Below are 23,192 nucleotides of genomic sequence, written 5' to 3'. Positions count from 1 at the left end.
TGAGGGATGTGGTGTACATCAGTGTTACAGTGAGGGATGTGGTGTACATCAGTGTTACAGTGAGGGATGTGGGGTATATCAGTGTTACAGTGAGGGATGGGGGTATATCACTGTTTTATAGTTAGGGGTTTAAGGTAAATCACTGATATACCCCACACTGCTCACTGTAACACTCTGATATACACCACACCCCTCACTGTAGCACTCTGATATATCCCCCACACCTCACTGTAACACTCTGACATATGCCACACCCCTCACTGTAATTCTGTGATATATCCCACAACCACTAGTTATAATACTCTGATACACCCCACACTGTAACACTCTGATATATCCCACACCCTTCTCTGTAACACTCTGATATACCTTAAACCCCTAAGGATAACACACTGATATAGCCCACACTCCTCACTGTAACACTCTGATAAACCCCACACCACTCACAGTAACAATCTGATACATCCCACACCCCTCACTGTAACACCCTGATACACCCCACACCCGTCACTGTAGCACTCTGATATATCCCCCACACTTCACTAACACTCTGACATATCCCACACCCCTCACTGTAATTCTGTGATATATCCCACAACCACTCGCTATAATACTCTGATACACCCCACACTGTAACACTCTGATATACCCCACACCCTTCACTGTAACACTCTGATACACCCCACACCCCTCACTGTAACACTCTGATATATCCCACACACCTCACTGTAACACTCTCATATACTCCACACCCCTCACTGTAAAACTCTGATATATCCCACACCCCTCATTGTAACATTCTGATATAGCCCACACCCCTCACTGTAACACTGATATACCCCACATCCCTCACTGTAACACTGATATATCCCACACCCATCACTGTAACATTCTGATATACTTAAACCCCTAACGATAACACACTGATATACCCCACACCCCTCACTGTTACACTGATATACCCAACACCCCTCACTGTAACACTCTGATATGCCCCACACCCCTCACTGTAACACTGATATACCACACACCCCACACTGTAACAATGATATACCACAACCCCTCACTGTAACTCAGATATATCCCACGCCCGTCACTGTAACACTTTGATATATCCCACAAGCCCTCACAGTAACACTCTAATATACCCCACGCCCCTTACATTAATACACTGATGTACCTGACATTCCTCACTGTAGCACTCTGATACATCCCCCACACCTCACTGTAACTCTGTGATATATCCCACAACCACTCATTATAATAGTCTGATACACCCCACACTGTAACACTCTGATATACCCCACACCGTAACACTCTGATATATCCCACACCCCTCACTGTAACACTCTGATATACCCCTCACCCTTCACTGTAACACTCTGATATACCCCTCACCCTTCACTGTAACACACTGATATAGCCCACACCCCTCACTGTAACAAGCTGATATATCCCACAATCCTCACTGTAACACTCTGATATACCCCACACCACTCACTGTAACACTCTGATATACCCCAAGCCCCTCACTGTAACACTCTGATATACCCCACTCCCCTCACTGTAACACGCTGATATACCCCACCACCCTCACTGTAACACCCTGATATACCCCAAACCCCTCACTGTAACACTCTGATATACCCCACACTCCTCACTGTAACACTCTGATATATCCCACACCCCTCACAGTAACACTCTGATATACCCCACACCCCTCACTGTAACACTCTGATATACCCCACACCCCTCACCGTAACACTCTGTTATACCCCACACCCCTCACAGTAACACTCTGTTATACCCCACACCCCTCACCGTAACACACTGATGTATCCCACACCCTTCACTGTAACACTCTGATATACGCCACACACCTCACTGTAAAACTCTGATATACCCCACAACCCTGACTGTAACACGCTGATATACCCCACACCCCTCACTGAAATACTCTGACATATCCCACACCCCTCACTGAAACTCTGTGATATATCCCACAACTACTCATTATAATACTCTGATATACCCCACACTGTAACACACTGATACACCCCACACCCCTCACTGTAACACTCAGATATATCCCACACACCTCACTGTAACACTCTCATATACCCCACACCCCTCACTGTAAAACTCTGATATATCCCACACCCCTCACTGTAACATTCTGATATAGCCCACACCCCTCACTGTAACACTGATATACCCCACATCCCTCACTGTAACACTGATATATCCCACACCCATCACTGTAACATTCTGATATACTTAAACCCCTAACGATAACACACTGATATACCCCACACCCCTCACTGTTACACTGATATACCCAACACCCCTCACTGTAACACTCTGATATGCCCCACACCCCTCACTGTAACACTGATATACGCCACACCCCACACTGTAACAATGATATACCACAACCCCTCACTGTAACTCAGATATATCCCACGCCCGTCACTGTAACACTTTGATATATCCCACAAGCCCTCACAGTAACACTCTAATATACCCCACGCCCCTTACAGTAATACACTGATGTACCTGACATTCCTCACTGTAGCACTCTGATACATCCCCCACACCTCACTGTAACTCTGTGATATATCCCACAACCACTCATTATAATAGTCTGATACACCCCACACTGTAACACTCTGATATACCCCACACCGTAACACTCTGATATATCCCACACCCCTCACTGTAACACTCTGATATACCCCTCACCCTTCACTGTAACACTCTGATATACCCCTCACCCTTCACTGTAACACACTGATACAGCCCACACCCCTCACTGTAACAATCTGATATATCCCACAATCCTCACTGTAACACTCTGATATACTCCACACCACTCACTGTAACACCCTGATATACCCCAAGCCCCTCACTGTAACACTCTGATATACCCCACTCCCCTCACTGTAACACGCTGATATACCCCACCACCCTCACTGTAACACCCTGATATACCCCAAACCCCTCACTGTAACACTCTGATATACCCCACACTCCTCACTGTAACACTCTGATATATCCCACACCCCTCACAGTAACACTCTGATATACCCCACACCCCTCACTGTAACACTCTGATATACCCCACACCCCTCACCGTAACACTCTGTTATACCCCACACCCCTCACAGTAACACTCTGTTATACCCCACACCCCTCACCGTAACACACTGATGTATCCCACACCCTTCACTGTAACACTCTGATATACGCCACACACCTCACTGTAAAACTCTGATATACCCTACAACCCTGACTGTAACACGCTGATATACCCCACACCCCTCACTGAAATACTCTGACATATCCCACACCCCTCACTGAAACTCTGTGATATATCCCACAACCACTCATTATAATACTCTGATATACCCCACACTGTAACACACTGATACACCCCACACCCCTCACTGTAACACTCTGATATATCCCACACACCTCACTGTAACACTCTCATATACCCCACACCCCTCACTGTAAAACTCTGATATATCCCACACCCCTCACTGTAACATTCTGATATAGCCCACACCCCTCACTGTAACACTGATATACCCCACATCCCTCACTGTAACACTGATATATCCCACACCCATCACTGTAACATTCTGATATACTTAAACCCCTAACGATAACACACTGATATACCCCACACCCCTCACTGTTACACTGATATACCCAACACCCCTCACTGTAACACTCTGATATGCCCCACACCCCTCACTGTAACACTGATATACCCCACACCCCACACTGTAACAATGATATACCACAACCCCTCACTGTAACTCAGATATATCCCACGCCCGTCACTGTAACACTTTGATATATCCCACAAGCCCTCACAGTAACACTCTAATATACCCCACGCCCCTTACATTAATACACTGATGTACCTGACATTCCTCACTGTAGCACTCTGATACATCCCCCACACCTCACTGTAACTCTGTGATATATCCCACAACCACTCATTATAATAGTCTGATACACCCCACATTGTAACACTCTGATATACCCCACACCGTAACACTCTGATATATCCCACACCCCTCACTGTAACACTCTGATATACCCCTCACCCTTCACTGTAACACTCTGATATACCCCTCACCCTTCACTGTAACACACTGATATAGCCCACACCCCTCACTGTAACAATCTGATATATCCCACAATCCTCACTGTAACACTCTGATATACCCCACACCACTCACTGTAACACCCTGATATACCCCAAGCCCCTCACTGTAACACTCTGATATACCCCACTCCCCTCACTGTAACACGCTGATATACCCCACCACCCTCACTGTAACACCCTGATATACCCCAAACCCCTCACTGTAACACTCTGATATACCCCACACTCCTCACTGTAACACTCTGATATATCCCACACCCCTCACAGTAACACTCTGATATACCCCACACCCCTCACTGTAACACTCTGATATACCCCACACCCCTCACCGTAACACTCTGTTATACCCCACACCCCTCACAGTAACACTCTGTTATACCCCACACCCCTCACCGTAACACACTGATGTATCCCACACCCTTCACTGTAACACTCTGATATACGCCACACACCTCACTGTAAAACTCTGATATACCCCACAACCCTGACTGTAACACGCTGATATACCCCACACCCCTCACTGAAATACTCTGACATATCCCAAACCCCTCACTGAAACTCTGTGATATATCCCACAACCACTCATTATAATACTCTGATATACCCCACACTGTAACACACTGATACACCCCACACCCCTCACTGTAACACTCAGATATATCCCACACACCTCACTGTAACACTCTCATATACCCCACATCCCTCACTGTAAAACTCTGATATATCCCACACCCCTCACTGTAACATTCTGATATAGCCCACACCCCTCACTGTAACACTGATATACCCCACATCCCTCACTGTAACACTGATATATCCCACACCCATCACTGTAACATTCTGATATACTTAAACCCCTAACGATAACACACTGATATACCCCACACCCCTCACTGTTATACTGATATACCCAACACCCCTCACTGTAACACTATGATATACCCCACACCCCTCACTGTAAAACTCTGATATATCCCACACCCCTCACTGTAACAATCTGATATATCCCACAATCCTCACTGTAACACTCTGATATACCCCACACCACTCACTGTAACACTCTGATATACCCCAAGCCCCTCACTGTAACACTCTGATATACCCCACTCCCCTCACTGTAACACGCTGATATACCCCACCACCCTCACTGTAACACCCTGATATACCCCAAACCCCTCACTGTAACACTCTGATATACCCCACACTCCTCACTGTAACACTCTGATATATCCCACACCCCTCACAGTAACACTCTGATATACCCCACACCCCTCACTGTAACACTCTGATATACCCCACACCCCTCACCGTAACACTCTGTTATACCCCACACCCCTCACAGTAACTCTCTGTTATACCCCACACCCCTCACCGTAACACACTGATGTATCCCACACCCTTCACTGTAACACTCTGATATACGCCACACACCTCACTGTAAAACTCTGATATACCCCACAACCCTGACTGTAACACGCTGATATACCCCACACCCCTCACTGAAATACTCTGACATATCCCACACCCCTCACTGAAACTCTGTGATATATCCCACAACCACTCATTATAATACTCTGATATACCCCACACTGTAACACACTGATACACCCCACACCCCTCACTGTAACACTCAGATATATCCCACACACCTCACTGTAACACTCTCATATACCCCACACCCCTCACTGTAAAACTCTGATATATCCCACACCCCTCACTGTAACATTCTGATATAACCCACACCCCTCACTGTAACACTGATATACCCCACATCCCTCACTGTAACACTGATATATCCCACACCCATCACTGTAACATTCTGATATACTTAAACCCCTAACGATAACACACTGATATACCCCACACCCCTCACTGTTATACTGATATACCCAACACCCCTCACTGTAACACTATGATATGCCCCACACCCCTCACTGTAAAACTCTGATATATCCCACACCCCTCACTGTAACATTCTGATATAGCCCACACCCCTCACTGTAACACTGATATACCCCACATCCCTCACTGTAACACTGATATATCCCACACCCATCACTGTAACATTCTGATATACTTAAACCCCTAACGATAACACACTGATATACCCCACACCCCTCACTGTTACACTGATATACCCAACACCCCTCACTGTAACACTCTGATATGCCCCACACCCCTCACTGTAACACTGATATACGCCACACCCCACACTGTAACAATGATATACTACAACCCCTCACTGTAACTCAGATATATCCCACGCCCGTCACTGTAACACTTTGATATATCCCACAAGCCCTCACAGTAACACTCTAATATACCCCACGCCCCTTACAGTAATACACTGATGTACCTGACATTCCTCACTGTAGCACTCTGATACATCCCCCACACCTCACTGTAACTCTGTGATATATCCCACAACCACTCATTATAATAGTCTGATACACCCCACACTGTAACACTCTGATATACCCCACACCGTAACACTCTGATATATCCCACACCCCTCACTGTAACACTCTGATATACCCCTCACCCTTCACTGTAACACTCTGATATACCCCTCACCCTTCACTGTAACACACTGATACAGCCCACACCCCTCACTGTAACAATCTGATATATCCCACAATCCTCACTGTAACACTCTGATATACCCCACACCACTCACTGTAACACCCTGATATACCCCAAGCCCCTCACTGTAACACTCTGATATACCCCACTCCCCTCACTGTAACACGCTGATATACCCCACCACCCTCACTGTAACACCCTGATATACCCCAAACCCCTCACTGTAACACTCTGATATACCCCACACTCCTCACTGTAACACTCTGATATATCCCACACCCCTCACAGTAACACTCTGATATACCCCACACCCCTCACTGTAACACTCTGATATACCCCACACCCCTCACCGTAACACTCTGTTATACCCCACACCCCTCACAGTAACACTCTGTTATACCCCACACCCCTCACCGTAACACACTGATGTATCCCACACCCTTCACTGTAACACTCTGATATACGCCACACACCTCACTGTAAAACTCTGATATACCCTACAACCCTGACTGTAACACGCTGATATACCCCACACCCCTCACTGAAATACTCTGACATATCCCACACCCCTCACTGAAACTCTGTGATATATCCCACAACCACTCATTATAATACTCTGATATACCCCACACTGTAACACACTGATACACCCCACACCCCTCACTGTAACACTCTGATATATCCCACACACCTCACTGTAACACTCTCATATACCCCACACCCCTCACTGTAAAACTCTGATATATCCCACACCCCTCACTGTAACATTCTGATATAGCCCACACCCCTCACTGTAACACTGATATACCCCACATCCCTCACTGTAACACTGATATATCCCACACCCATCACTGTAACATTCTGATATACTTAAACCCCTAAAGATAACACACTGATATACCCCACACCCCTCACTGTTACACTGATATACCCAACACCCCTCACTGTAACACTCTGATATGCCCCACACCCCTCACTGTAACACTGATATACCCCACACCCCACACTGTAACAATGATATACCACAACCCCTCACTGTAACTCAGATATATCCCACGCCCGTCACTGTAACACTTTGATATATCCCACAAGCCCTCACAGTAACACTCTAATATACCCCACGCCCCTTACATTAATACACTGATGTACCTGACATTCCTCACTGTAGCACTCTGATACATCCCCCACACCTCACTGTAACTCTGTGATATATCCCACAACCGCTCATTATAATAGTCTGATACACCCCACATTGTAACACTCTGATATACCCCACACCGTAACACTCTGATATATCCCACACCCCTCACTGTAACACTCTGATATACCCCTCACCCTTCACTGTAACACTCTGATATACCCCTCACCCTTCACTGTAACACACTGATATAGCCCACACCCCTCACTGTAACAATCTGATATATCCCACAATCCTCACTGTAACACTCTGATATACCCCACACCACTCACTGTAACACCCTGATATACCCCAAGACCCTCACTGTAACACTCTGATATACCCCACTCCCCTCACTGTAACACGCTGATATACCCCACCACCCTCACTGTAACACCCTGATATACCCCAAACCCCTCACTGTAACACTCTGATATACCCCACACTCCTCACTGTAACACTCTGATATATCCCACACCCCTCACAGTAACACTCTGATATACCCCACACCCCTCACTGTAACACACTGATATACCCCACACCCCTCACCGTAACACTCTGTTATACCCCACACCCCTCACAGTAACACTCTGTTATACCCCACACCCCTCACCGTAACACACTGATGTATCCCACACCCTTCACTGTAACACTCTGATATACGCCACACACCTCACTGTAAAACTCTGATATACCCCACAACCCTGACTGTAACACGCTGATATACCCCACACCCCTCACTGAAATACTCTGACATATCCCACACCCCTCACTGAAACTCTGTGATATATCCCACAACCACTCATTATAATACTCTGATATACCCCACACTGTAACACACTGATACACCCCACACCCCTCACTGTAACACTCTGATATATCCCACAAACCTCACTGTAACACTCTCATATACCCCACACCCCTCACTGTAAAACTCTGATATATCCCACACCCCTCACTGTAACATTCTGATATAGCCCACACCCCTCACTGTAACACTGATATACCCCACATCCCTCACTGTAACACTGATATATCCCACACCCATCACTGTAACATTCTGATATACTTAAACCCCTAACGATAACACACTGATATACCCCACACCCCTCACTGTTACACTGATATACCCAACACCCCTCACTGTAACACTCTGATATGCCCCACACCCCTCACTGTAACACTGATATACGCCACACCCCACACTGTAACAATGATATACCACAACCCCTCACTGTAACTCAGATATATCCCACGCCCGTCACTGTAACACTTTGATATATCCCACAAGCCCTCACAGTAACACTCTAATATGCCCCACGCCCCTTACATTAATACACTGATGTACCTGACATTCCTCACTGTAGCACTCTGATACATCCCCCACACCTCACTGTAACTCTGTGATATATCCCACAACCACTCATTATAATAGTCTGATACACCCCACACTGTAACACTCTGATATACCCCACTCCGTAACACTCTGATATATCCCACACCCCTCACTGTAACACTCTGATATACCCCTCACCCTTCACTGTAACACTCTGATATACCCCTCACCCTTCACTTTAACACACTGATATAGCCCACACCCCTCACTGTAACAATCTGATATATCCCACAATCCTCACTGTAACACTCTGATATACCCCACACCACTCACTGTAACACTCTGATATACCCCAAGCCCCTCACTGTAACACTCTGATATACCCCACTCCCCTCACTGTAACACGCTGATATACCCCACCACCCTCACTGTAACACCCTGATATACCCCAAACCCCTCACTGTAACACTCTGATATACCCCACACTCCTCACTGTAACACTCTGATATATCCCACACCCCTCACAGTAACACTCTGATATACCCCACACCCCTCACTGTAACACTCTGATATACCCCACACCCCTCACCGTAACACTCTGTTATACCCCACACCCCTCACAGTAACACTCTGTTATACCCCACACCCCTCACCGTAACACACTGATGTATCCCACACCCTTCACTGTAACACTCTGATATACGCCACACACCTCACTGTAAAACTCTGATATACCCCACAACCCTGACTGTAACACGCTGATATACCCCACACCCCTCACTGAAATACTCTGACATATCCCACACCCCTCACTGAAACTCTGTGATATATCCCACAACCACTCATTATAATACTCTGATATACCCCACACTGTAACACACTGATACACCCCACACCCCTCACTGTAACACTCAGATATATCCCACACACCTCACTGTAACACTCTCATATACCCCACACCCCTCACTGTAAAACTCTGATATATCCCACACCCCTCACTGTAACATTCTGATATAGCCCACACCCCTCACTGTAACACTGATATACCCCACATCCCTCACTGTAACACTGATATATCCCACACCCATCACTGTAACATTCTGATATACTTAAACCCCTAACGATAACACACTGATATACCCCACACCCCTCACTGTTATACTGATATACCCAACACCCCTCACTGTAACACTATGATATGCCCCACACCCCTCACTGTAAAACTCTGATATATCCCACACCCCTCACTGTAACATTCTGATATAGCCCACACCCCTCACTGTAACAATGATATACCCCACATCCCTCACTGTAACACTGATATATCCCACACCCATCACTGTAACATTCTGATATACTTAAACCCCTAACGATAACACACTGATATACCCCACACCCCTCACTGTTACACTGATATACCCAACACCCCTCACTGTAACACTCTGATATGCCCCACACCCCTCACTGTAACACTGATATACGCCACACCCCACACTGTAACAATGATATACCACAACCCCTCACTGTAACTCAGATATATCCCACGCCCGTCACTGTAACACTTTGATATATCCCACACGCCCTCACAGTAACACTCTAATATACCCCACGCCCCTTACAGTAATACACTGATGTACCTGACATTCCTCACTGTAGCACTCTGATACATCCCCCACACCTCACTGTAACTCTGTGATATATCCCACAACCACTCATTATAATAGTCTGATACACCCCACACTGTAACACTCTGATATACCCCACACCGTAACACTCTGATATATCCCACACACCTCACTGTAACACTCTGATATACCCCTCACCCTTCACTGTAACACTCTGATATACCCCTCACCCTTCACTGTAACACACTGATATAGCCCACACCCTTCACTGTAACAATCTGATATATCCCACAATCCTCACTGTAACACTCTGATATACCCCACACCACTCACTGTAACACTCTGATATACCCCAAGCCCCTCACTGTAACACTCTGATATACCCCACTCCCCTCACTGTAACACGCTGATATACCCCACCACCCTCACTGTAACACCCTGATATACCCCAAACCCCTCACTGTAACACTCTGATATACCCCACACTCCTCACTGTAACACTCTGATATATCCCACACCCCTCACAGTAACACTCTGATATACCCCACACCCCTCACTGTAACACTCTGATATACGCCACACCCCTCACCGTAACACTCTGTTATACCCCACACCCCTCACAGTAACACTCTGTTATACCCCACACCCCTCACCGTAACACACTGATGTATCCCACACCCTTCACTGTAACACTCTGATATACGCCACACACCTCACTGTAAAACTCTGATATACCCCACAACCCTGACTGTAACACGCTGATATACCCCACACCCCTCACTGAAATACTCTGACATATCCCACACCCCTCACTGAAACTCTGTGATATATCCCACAACCACTCATTATAATACTCTGATATACCCCACACTGTAACACACTGATACACCCCACACCCCTCACTGTAACACTCAGATATATCCCACACACCTCACTGTAACACTCTCATATACCCCACATCCCTCACTGTAAAACTCTGATATATCCCACACCCCTCACTGTAACATTCTGATATAGCCCACACCCCTCACTGTAACACTGATATACCCCACATCCCTCACTGTAACACTGATATATCCCACACCCATCACTGTAACATTCTGATATACTTAAACCCCTAACGATAACACACTGATATACCCCACACCCCTCACTGTTATACTGATATACCCAACACCCCTCACTGTAACACTATGATATACCCCACACCCCTCACTGTAAAACTCTGATATATCCCACACCCCTCACTGTAACAATCTGATATATCCCACAATCCTCACTGTAACACTCTGATATACCCCACACCACTCACTGTAACACTCTGATATACCCCAAGCCCCTCACTGTAACACTCTGATATACCCCACTCCCCTCACTGTAACACGCTGATATACCCCACCACCCTCACTGTAACACCCTGATATACCCCAAACCCCTCACTGTAACACTCTGATATACCCCACACTCCTCACTGTAACACTCTGATATATCCCACACCCCTCACAGTAACACTCTGATATACCCCACACCCCTCACTGTAACACTCTGATATACCCCACACCCCTCACCGTAACACTCTGTTATACCCCACACCCCCCACAGTAACACTCTGTTATACCCCACACCCCTCACCGTAACACACTGATGTATCCCACACCCTTCACTGTAACACTCTGATATACGCCACACACCTCACTGTAAAACTCTGATATACCCCACAACCCTGACTGTAACACGCTGATATACCCCACAGCCCTCACTGAAATACTCTGACATATCCCACACCCCTCACTGAAACTCTGTGATATATCCCACAACCACTCATTATAATACTCTGATATACCCCACACTGTAACACACTGATACACCCCACACCCCTCACTGTAACACTCAGATATATCCCACACACCTCACTGTAACACTCTCATATACCCCACACCCCTCACTGTAAAACTCTGATATATCCCACACCCCTCACTGTAACATTCTGATATAACCCACACCCCTCACTGTAACACTGATATACCCCACATCCCTCACTGTAACACTGATATATCCCACACCCATCACTGTAACATTCTGATATACTTAAACCCCTAACGATAACACACTGATATACCCCACACCCCTCACTGTTATACTGATATACCCAACACCCCTCACTGTAACACTATGATATGCCCCACACCCCTCACTGTAAAACTCTGATATATCCCACACCCCTCACTGTAACATTCTGATATAGCCCACACCCCTCACTGTAACAATGATATACCCCACATCCCTCACTGTAACACTGATATATCCCACACCCATCACTGTAACATTCTGATATACTTAAACCCCTAACGATAACACACTGATATACCCCACACCCCTCACTGTTACACTGATATACCCAACACCCCTCACTGTAACACTCTGATATGCCCCACACCCCTCACTGTAACACTGATATACGCCACACCCCACACTGTAACAATGATATACCACAACCCCTCACTGTAACTCAGATATATCCCACGCCCGTCACTGTAACACTTTGATATATCCCACAAGCCCTCACAGTAACACTCTAATATACCCCACGCCCCTTACAGTAATACACTGATGTACCTGACATTCCTCACTGTAGCACTCTGATACATCCCCCACACCTCACTGTAACTCTGTGATATATCCCACAACCACTCATTATAATAGTCTGATACACCCCACACTGTAACACTCTGATATACCCCACACCGTAACACTCTGATATATCCCACACCCCTCACTGTAACACTCTGATATACCCCTCACCCTTCACTGTAACACTCTGATATACCCCTCACCCTTCACTGTAACACACTGATACAGCCCACACCCCTCACTGTAACAATCTGATATATCCCACAATCCTCACTGTAACACTCTGATATACCCCACACCACTCACTGTAACACCCTGATATACCCCAAGCCCCTCACTGTAACACTCTGATATACCCCACTCCCCTCACTGTAACACGCTGATATACCCCACCACCCTCACTGTAACACCCTGATATACCCCAAACCCCTCACTGTAACACTCTGATATACCCCACACTCCTCACTGTAACACTCTGATATATCCCACACCCCTCACAGTAACACTCTGATATACCCCACACCCCTCACGGTAACACTCTGATATACCCCACACCCCTCACCGTAACACTCTGTTATACCCCACACCCCTCACAGTAACACTCTGTTATACCCCACACCCCTCACCGTAACACACTGATGTATCCCACACCCTTCACTGTAACACTCTGATATACGCCACACACCTCACTGTAAAACTCTGATATACCCTACAACCCTGATTGTAACACGCTGATATACCCCACACCCCTCACTGAAATACTCTGACATATCCCACACCCCTCACTGAAACTCTGTGATATATCCCACAACCACTCATTATAATACTCTGATATACCCCACACTGTAACACACTGATACACCCCACACCCCTCACTGTAACACTCTGATATATCCCACACACCTCACTGTAACACTCTCATATACCCCACACCCCTCACTGTAAAACTCTGATATATCCCACACCCCTCACTGTAACATTCTGATATAGCCCACACCCCTCACTGTAACACTGATATACCCCACATCCCTCACTGTAACACTGATATATCCCACACCCATCACTGTAACATTCTGATATACTTAAACCCCTAACGATAACACACTGATATACCCCACACCCCTCACTGTTACACTGATATACCCAACACCCCTCACTGTAACACTCTGATATGCCCCACACCCCTCACTGTAACACTGATATACCCCACACCCCACACTGTAACAATGATATACCACAACCCCTCACTGTAACTCAGATATATCCCACGCCAGTCACTGTAACACTTTGATATATCCCACAAGCCCTCACAGTAACACTCTAATATACCCCACGCCCCTTACATTAATACACTGATGTACCTGACATTCCTCACTGTAGCACTCTGATACATCCCCCACACCTCACTGTAACTCTGTGATATATCCCACAACCACTCATTATAATAGTCTGATACACCCCACATTGTAACACTCTGATATACCCCACACCGTAACACTCTGATATATCCCACACCCCTCACTGTAACACTCTGATATACCCCTCACCCTTCACTGTAACACTCTGATATACCCCTCACCCTTCACTGTAACACACTGATATAGCCCACACCCCTCACTGTAACAATCTGATATATCCCACAATCCTCACTGTAACACTCTGATATACCCCACACCACTCACTGTAACACCCTGATATACCCCAAGCCCCTCACTGTAACACTCTGATATACCCCACTCCCCTCACTGTAACACGCTGATATACCCCACCACCCTCACTGTAACACCCTGATATACCCCAAACCCCTCACTGTAACACTCTGATATACCCCACACTCCTCACTGTAACACTCTGATATATCCCACACCCCTCACAGTAACACTCTGATATACCCCACACCCCTCACTGTAACACTCTGATATACCCCACACCCCTCACCGTAACACTCTGTTATACCCCACACCCCTCACAGTAACACTCTGTTATACCCCACACCCCTCACCGTAACACACTGATGTATCCCACACCCTTCACTGTAACACTCTGATATACGCCACACACCTCACTGTAAAACTCTGATATACCCCACAACCCTGACTGTAACACGCTGATATACCCCACACCCCTCACTGAAATACTCTGACATATCCCACACCCCTCACTGAAACTCTGTGATATATCCCACAACCACTCATTATAATACTCTGATATACCCCACACTGTAACACACTGATACACCCAACACCCCTCACTGTAACACTCTGATATATCCCACAAACCTCACTGTAACACTCTCATATACCCCACACCCCTCACTGTAAAACTCTGATATATCCCACACCCCTCACTGTAACATTCTGATATAGCCCACACCCCTCACTGTAACACTGATATACCCCACATCCCTCACTGTAACACTGATATATCCCACACCCATCACTGTAACATTCTGATATACTTAAACCCCTAACGATAACACACTGATATACCCCACACCCCTCACTGTTACACTGATATACCCAACACCCCTCACTGTAACACTCTGATATGCCCCACACCCCTCACTGTAACACTGATATACGCCACACCCCACACTGTAACAATGATATACCACAACCCCTCACTGTAACTCAGATATATCCCACGCCCGTCACTGTAACACTTTGATATATCCCACAAGCCCTCACAGTAACACTCTAATATGCCCCACGCCCCTTACATTAATACACTGATGTACCTGACATTCCTCACTGTAGCACTCTGATACATCCCCCACACCTCACTGTAACTCTGTGATATATCCCACAACCACTCATTATAATAGTCTGATACACCCCACACTGTAACACTCTGATATACCCCACTCCGTAACACTCTGATATATCCCACACCCCTCACTGTAACACTCTGATATACCCCTCACCCTTCACTGTAACACTCTGATATACCCCTCACCCTTCACTTTAACACACTGATATAGCCCACACCCCTCACTGTAACAATCTGATATATCCCACAATCCTCACTGTAACACTCTGATATACCCCACACCACTCACTGTAACACTCTGATATACCCCAAGCCCCTCACTGTAACACTCTGATATACCCCACTCCCCTCACTGTAACACGCTGATATACCCCACCACCCTCACTGTAACACCCTGATATACCCCAAACCCCTCACTGTAACACTCTGATATACCCCACACTCCTCACTGTAACACTCTGATATATCCCACACCCCTCACAGTAACACTCTGATATACCCCACACCCCTCACTGTAACACTCTGATATACCCCACACCCCTCACCGTAACACTCTGTTATACCCCACACCCCTCACAGTAACACTCTGTTATACCCCACACCCCTCACCGTAACACACTGATGTATCCCACGCCCTTCACTGTAACACTCTGATATACGCCACACACCTCACTGTAAAACTCTGATATACCCCACAACCCTGACTGTAACACGCTGATATACCCCACACCCCTCACTGAAATACTCTGACATATCCCACACCCCTCACTGAAACTCTGTGATATATCCCACAACCACTCATTATAATACTCTGATATACCCCACACTGTAACACACTGATACACCCCACACCCCTCACTGTAACACTCAGATATATCCCACACACCTCACTGTAACACTCTCATATACCCCACACCCCTCACTGTAAAACTCTGATATATCCCACACCCCTCACTGTAACATTCTGATATAGCCCACACCCCTCACTGTAACACTGATATACCCCACATCCCTCACTGTAACACTGATATATCCCACACCCATCACTGTAACATTCTGATATACTTAAACCCCTAACGATAACACACTGATATACCCCACACCCCTCACTGTTATACTGATATACCCAACACCCCTCACTGTAACACTATGATATGCCCCACACCCCTCACTGTAAAACTCTGATATATCCCACACCCCTCACTGTAACATTCTGATATAGCCCACACCCCTCACTGTAACAATGATATACCCCACATCCCTCACTGTAACACTGATATATCCCACACCCATCACTGTAACATTCTGATATACTTAAACCCCTAACGATAACACACTGATATACCCCACACCCCTCACTGTTACACTGATATACCCAACACCCCTCACTGTAACACTCTGATATGCCCCACACCCCTCACTGTAACACTGATATACGCCACACCCCACACTGTAACAATGATATACCACAACCCCTCACTGTAACTCAGATATATCCCACGCCCGTCACTGTAACACTTTGATATATCCCACAAGCCCTCACAGTAACACTCTAATATACCCCACGCCCCTTACAGTAATACACTGATGTACCTGACATTCCTCACTGTAGCACTCTGATACATCCCCCACACCTCACTGTAACTCTGTGATATATCCCACAACCACTCATTATAATAGTCTGATACACCCCACACTGTAACACTCTGATATACCCCACACCGTAACACTCTGATATATCCCACACCCCTCACTGTAACACTCTGATATACCCCTCACCCTTCACTGTAACACTCTGATATACCCCTCACCCTTCACTGTAACACACTGATATAGCCCACACCCCTCACTGTAACAATCTGATATATCCCACAATCCTCACTGTAACACTCTGATATACCCCACACCACTCACTGTAACACCCTGATATACCCCAAGCCCCTCACTGTAACACTCTGATATACCCCACTCCCCTCACTGTAACACGCTGATATACCCCACCACCCTCACTGTAACACCCTGATATACCCCAAACCCCTCACTGTAACACTCTGATATACCCCACACTCCTCACTGTAACACTCTGATATATCCCACACCCCTCACAGTAACACTCTGATATACCCCACACCCCTCACTGTAACACTCTGATATACCCCACACCCCTCACCGTAACACTCTGTTATACCCCACACCCCTCACAGTAACACTCTGTTATACCCCACACCCCTCACCGTAACACACTGATGTATCCCACACCCTTCACTGTAACACTCTTATATACGCCACACACCTCACTGTAAAACTCTGATATACCCCACAACCCTGACTGTAACACGCTGATATACCCCACACCCCTCACTGAAATACTCTGACATATCCCACACCCCTCACTGAAACTCTGTGATATATCCCACAACCACTCATTATAATACTCTGATATACACCACACTGTAACACACTGATACACCCCACACCCCTCACTGTAACACTCTGATATATCCCACACACCTCACTGTAACACTCTCATATACCCCACACCCCTCACTGTAAAACTCTGATATATCCCACACCCCTCACTGTAACATTCTGATATAGCCCACACCCCTCACTGTAACACTGATATACCCCACATCCCTCACTGTAACACTGATATATCCCACACCCATCACTGTAACATTCTGATATACTTAAACCCCTAACGATAACACACTGATATACCCCACACCCCTCACTGTTACACTGATATACCCAACACCCCTCACTGTAACACTCTGATATGCCCCACACCCCTCACTGTAACACTGATATACGCCACACCCCACACTGTAACAATGATATACCACAACCCCTCACTGTAACTCAGATATATCCCACGCCCGTCACTGTAACACTTTGATATATCCCACAAGCCCTCACAGTAACACTCTAATATACCCCACGCCCCTTACAGTAATACACTGATGTACCTGACATTCCTCACTGTAGCACTCTGATACATCCCCCACACCTCACTGTAACTCTGTGATATATCCCACAACCACTCATTATAATAGTCTGATACACCCCACACTGTAACACTCTGATATACCCCACACCGTAACACTCTGATATATCCCACACCCCTCACTGTAACACTCTGATATACCCCTCACCCTTCACTGTAACACTCTGATATACCCCTCACCCTTCACTGTAACACACTGATATAGCCCACACCCCTCACTGTAACAATCTGATATATCCCACAATCCTCACTGTAACACTCTGATATACCCCACACCACTCACTGTAACACCCTGATATACCCCAAGCCCCTCACTGTAACACTCTGATATACCCCACTCCCCTCACTGTAACACGCTGATATACCCCACCACCCTCACTGTAACACCCTGATATACCCCAAACACCTCACTGTAACACTCTGATATACCCCACACTCCTCACTGTAACACTCTGATATATCCCACACCCCTCACAGTAACACTCTGATATACCCCACACCCCTCACTGTAACACTCTGATATACCCCACACCCCTCACCGTAACACTCTGTTATACCCCACACCCCTCACAGTAACACTCTGTTATACCCCACACCCCTCACCGTAACACACTGATATATCCCACACCCTTCACTGTAACACTCTGATATACGCCACACACCTCACTGTAAAACTCTGATCTACCCCACAACCCTGACTGTAACACGCTGATATACCCCACACCTCTCACTGAAATACTCTGACATATCCCACACCCCTCACTGAAACTCTGTGATATATCCCACAACCACTCATTATAATACTCTGATATACCCCACACTGTAACACTCTGATATACCCCACACCGTAACACTCTGATATATCCCACACACCTCACTGTAACACTCTCATATACCCCACGCCCCTCACAGTAAAACTCTGATATATCCCACACCCCTCACTGTAACAATCTGATATACCCCACACCCCTCACTCTAACACTGATATACCCCACACCCCTCACTGTAACACTGATATGCCCCACACCCGTCACTGTAACATTCTGATATACTTAAACCCCTAACGATAACACACTGATATGCCCCACACCCCTCACTGTTACACTGATATGCCCCACACCCCTCACTGTAACACTGATATACCCCACGCCCCACACTTTAACACTGATATACCACAACCCCTCACTGTAACTCAGATATATCCCACACCCGTCACTGTAACACATTGATATATCCCACAAGCCCTCACAGTAACATTCTAATATACCCCACACCCCTTACAGTAATACACTGATGTATCTGACATTCCTCACTGTAACACTCTGATATACCCCACACCCCTCACTGTAACACTCTGATATACCCAACACCCTTCACTGTAACACTCTGATATAACACACACCCCTAACTGTAACACAGTGATATACCCCACACCCCTCACTGTAACAATCTGATATACCCAACACCACTCACTGTAACACTCTGATATAACCCACACACCTCACTGTTACACTGATATACCCCACGCTCCAAACTGTAACGATGATATACCACAAACCCCTCAACCTAACTCTGATATATCCCACACCCGTCACTGTAACACATTGATATACCTGACACCCTTCACTGTAATAAACTGAAATATCCCATACCCCTCACTGTAACACTCTGATATACCCCACACCCCACACAGTAACACTCTGATACATCCCACACCCCTCACTGTAGCACTCTGATATATCCCACACCCCTCACTGTAACACTCTGATATATCCCACACCCCTTACTGTTACACTGATATACCCCATGCTCCACACTGTAACGATGATATACCACAACCCCTCAATTTAACTCTGATATATCCCACACCCGTCACTGTAACACATTGATATAACCGACACCCTTCACTGTAACAAACTGAAATATCCCATACCCCTCACTGTAACACTCTGATATACCCCACACCCCACACAGTAACACTCTGATACATCCCACACCCCTCACTGTAACTCTGATTTATCCCACACCCCTCACTGTAGCACTCTGATATATCCCACACCCCTCACTGTAACTCTGTGATACATCCCACAACCACTCATTATAATACTCTGATACACCCCACAATGTAACACTCTGATATACCCCACACCGTAACACTCTGATATATCCCACACCCCTCACTGTAACAGTCTTATATAGCCCACATCCTTCACTGTTACACACTGATACACACCACGCTCCTCACTGTAACACATGATATATCCCACACCCCTCAATGTAACACTCTGATATACCCCACACCCCTCACTGTAAAACTGATATACCCCACATCCCTCACTGTAACACTGATATACTCCACATCCCTCACTGTAACACTGATGTACACCACATCCCTCACTGTAGCACAGATATATCCCACGACGCTCACTGTTACACAGATATATCCCATGCACCTCACTGTAACACTGATATATCCCACACCCGTCAATGTAACACTCTGATTTACCTTACACCCCTAACTATTACACACTGATATACCCCACACCCCTCACTGTAACACTCTGATATACACCACACCCCTCAGAGTAGCACTCTGATATATCCCCCACACCTCACTGTAATTCTGTGATATATCCCACAACCACTCGTTATAATACTCTGATACAGCCCAAACTGTAACACTCTGATATACCCCACAGCCTTCACTGTAACACTCTGATAAACCCCACACCACTCACAGTAACACACTGATACACCCCACACCCCTCACTGTAGCACTCTGATATATCCCCCACACTTCACTGTAAAACTCTGACATATCCCACACACCTCACTGTAATTCTGTGATATATCCCACAACCACTCGTTATAATACTCTGATACACCCCAAACTGTAACACTCTGATATACCCCACAGCCTTCACTGTAACACTCTGATAAACCCCACACCACTCACAGTAACACTGATTCATTCCACACCCCTCACTGTAAATCTGATTTATCCCAAAGCCCTCACTGTAGCACTCTGATATATTCCACACCCCTCACTGTATCACTCTGATATACCCCACACCCCTCACTGTAAAACTGATGTACCCCAAATCCCTCACTGTAGCACTGATATATCCCACGCCACTCACTGTGACACAGATATATGCAATGCACCTCACTGTAACACTGATATATCCCACACCCATCACTGTAACACTCTGATTTACCTTAAACCCCTAACTATAACACATTGATACACCCCACACCCCTCACTGTAACACTCTGATATAACCCACACACCTCACTGTCAAACTCTGCTATACCCCACAACCCTCACTGTAGCACTCTGATATACCCCGCACCCCTCACTGTAACACTCTGATATATCCCACACCCCTTACTGTTACACTGATATACCCCACGCTCCACACTGTAACGATGATATACCACAACCCCTCAATTTAACTCTGATATATCCCACACCCGTCACTGTAACACATTGATATACCCGACACCCTTCACTGTAACAAACTGAAATATCCCATACCCCTCACTGTAACACTCTGATATACCCCACACCCCACACAGTAACACTCTGATACATCCCACACCCCTCACTGTAACTCTGATTTATCCCACACCCCTCACTGTAGCACTCTGATATATCCCACACCCCTCACTGTAACTCTGTGATACATCCCACAACCACTCATTATAATACTCTGATACACCCCACAATGTAACACTCTGATATACCCCACACCGTAACACTCTGATATATCCAACACCCCTCACTGTAACAGTCTTATATAGCCCACATCCTTCACTTTTACACACTGATACACACCACGCTCCTCACTGTAACACTGATATATCCCACACCCCTCAATGTA

At 46.3% G+C, this 23,192-nt stretch overlaps 1 protein-coding gene across 1 annotated transcript in view; it reads left to right on the top strand.

Moving 5' to 3' along the window:
- LOC121272753 (synapsin-1-like) overlaps positions 1–23,192 on the top strand; it is a 178,428-nt gene that overhangs the window by 119,421 nt on the left and 35,815 nt on the right. The window lies entirely within an intron of this gene.

This window comes from Carcharodon carcharias, chromosome 35, assembly GCF_017639515.1.
Source record: "Carcharodon carcharias isolate sCarCar2 chromosome 35, sCarCar2.pri, whole genome shotgun sequence".
NCBI lineage: Eukaryota > Metazoa > Chordata > Chondrichthyes > Lamniformes > Lamnidae > Carcharodon > Carcharodon carcharias.
Note: the sequence above shows the minus strand (reverse complement) of the source record. Positions and strands in the feature narration are given on the sequence as shown.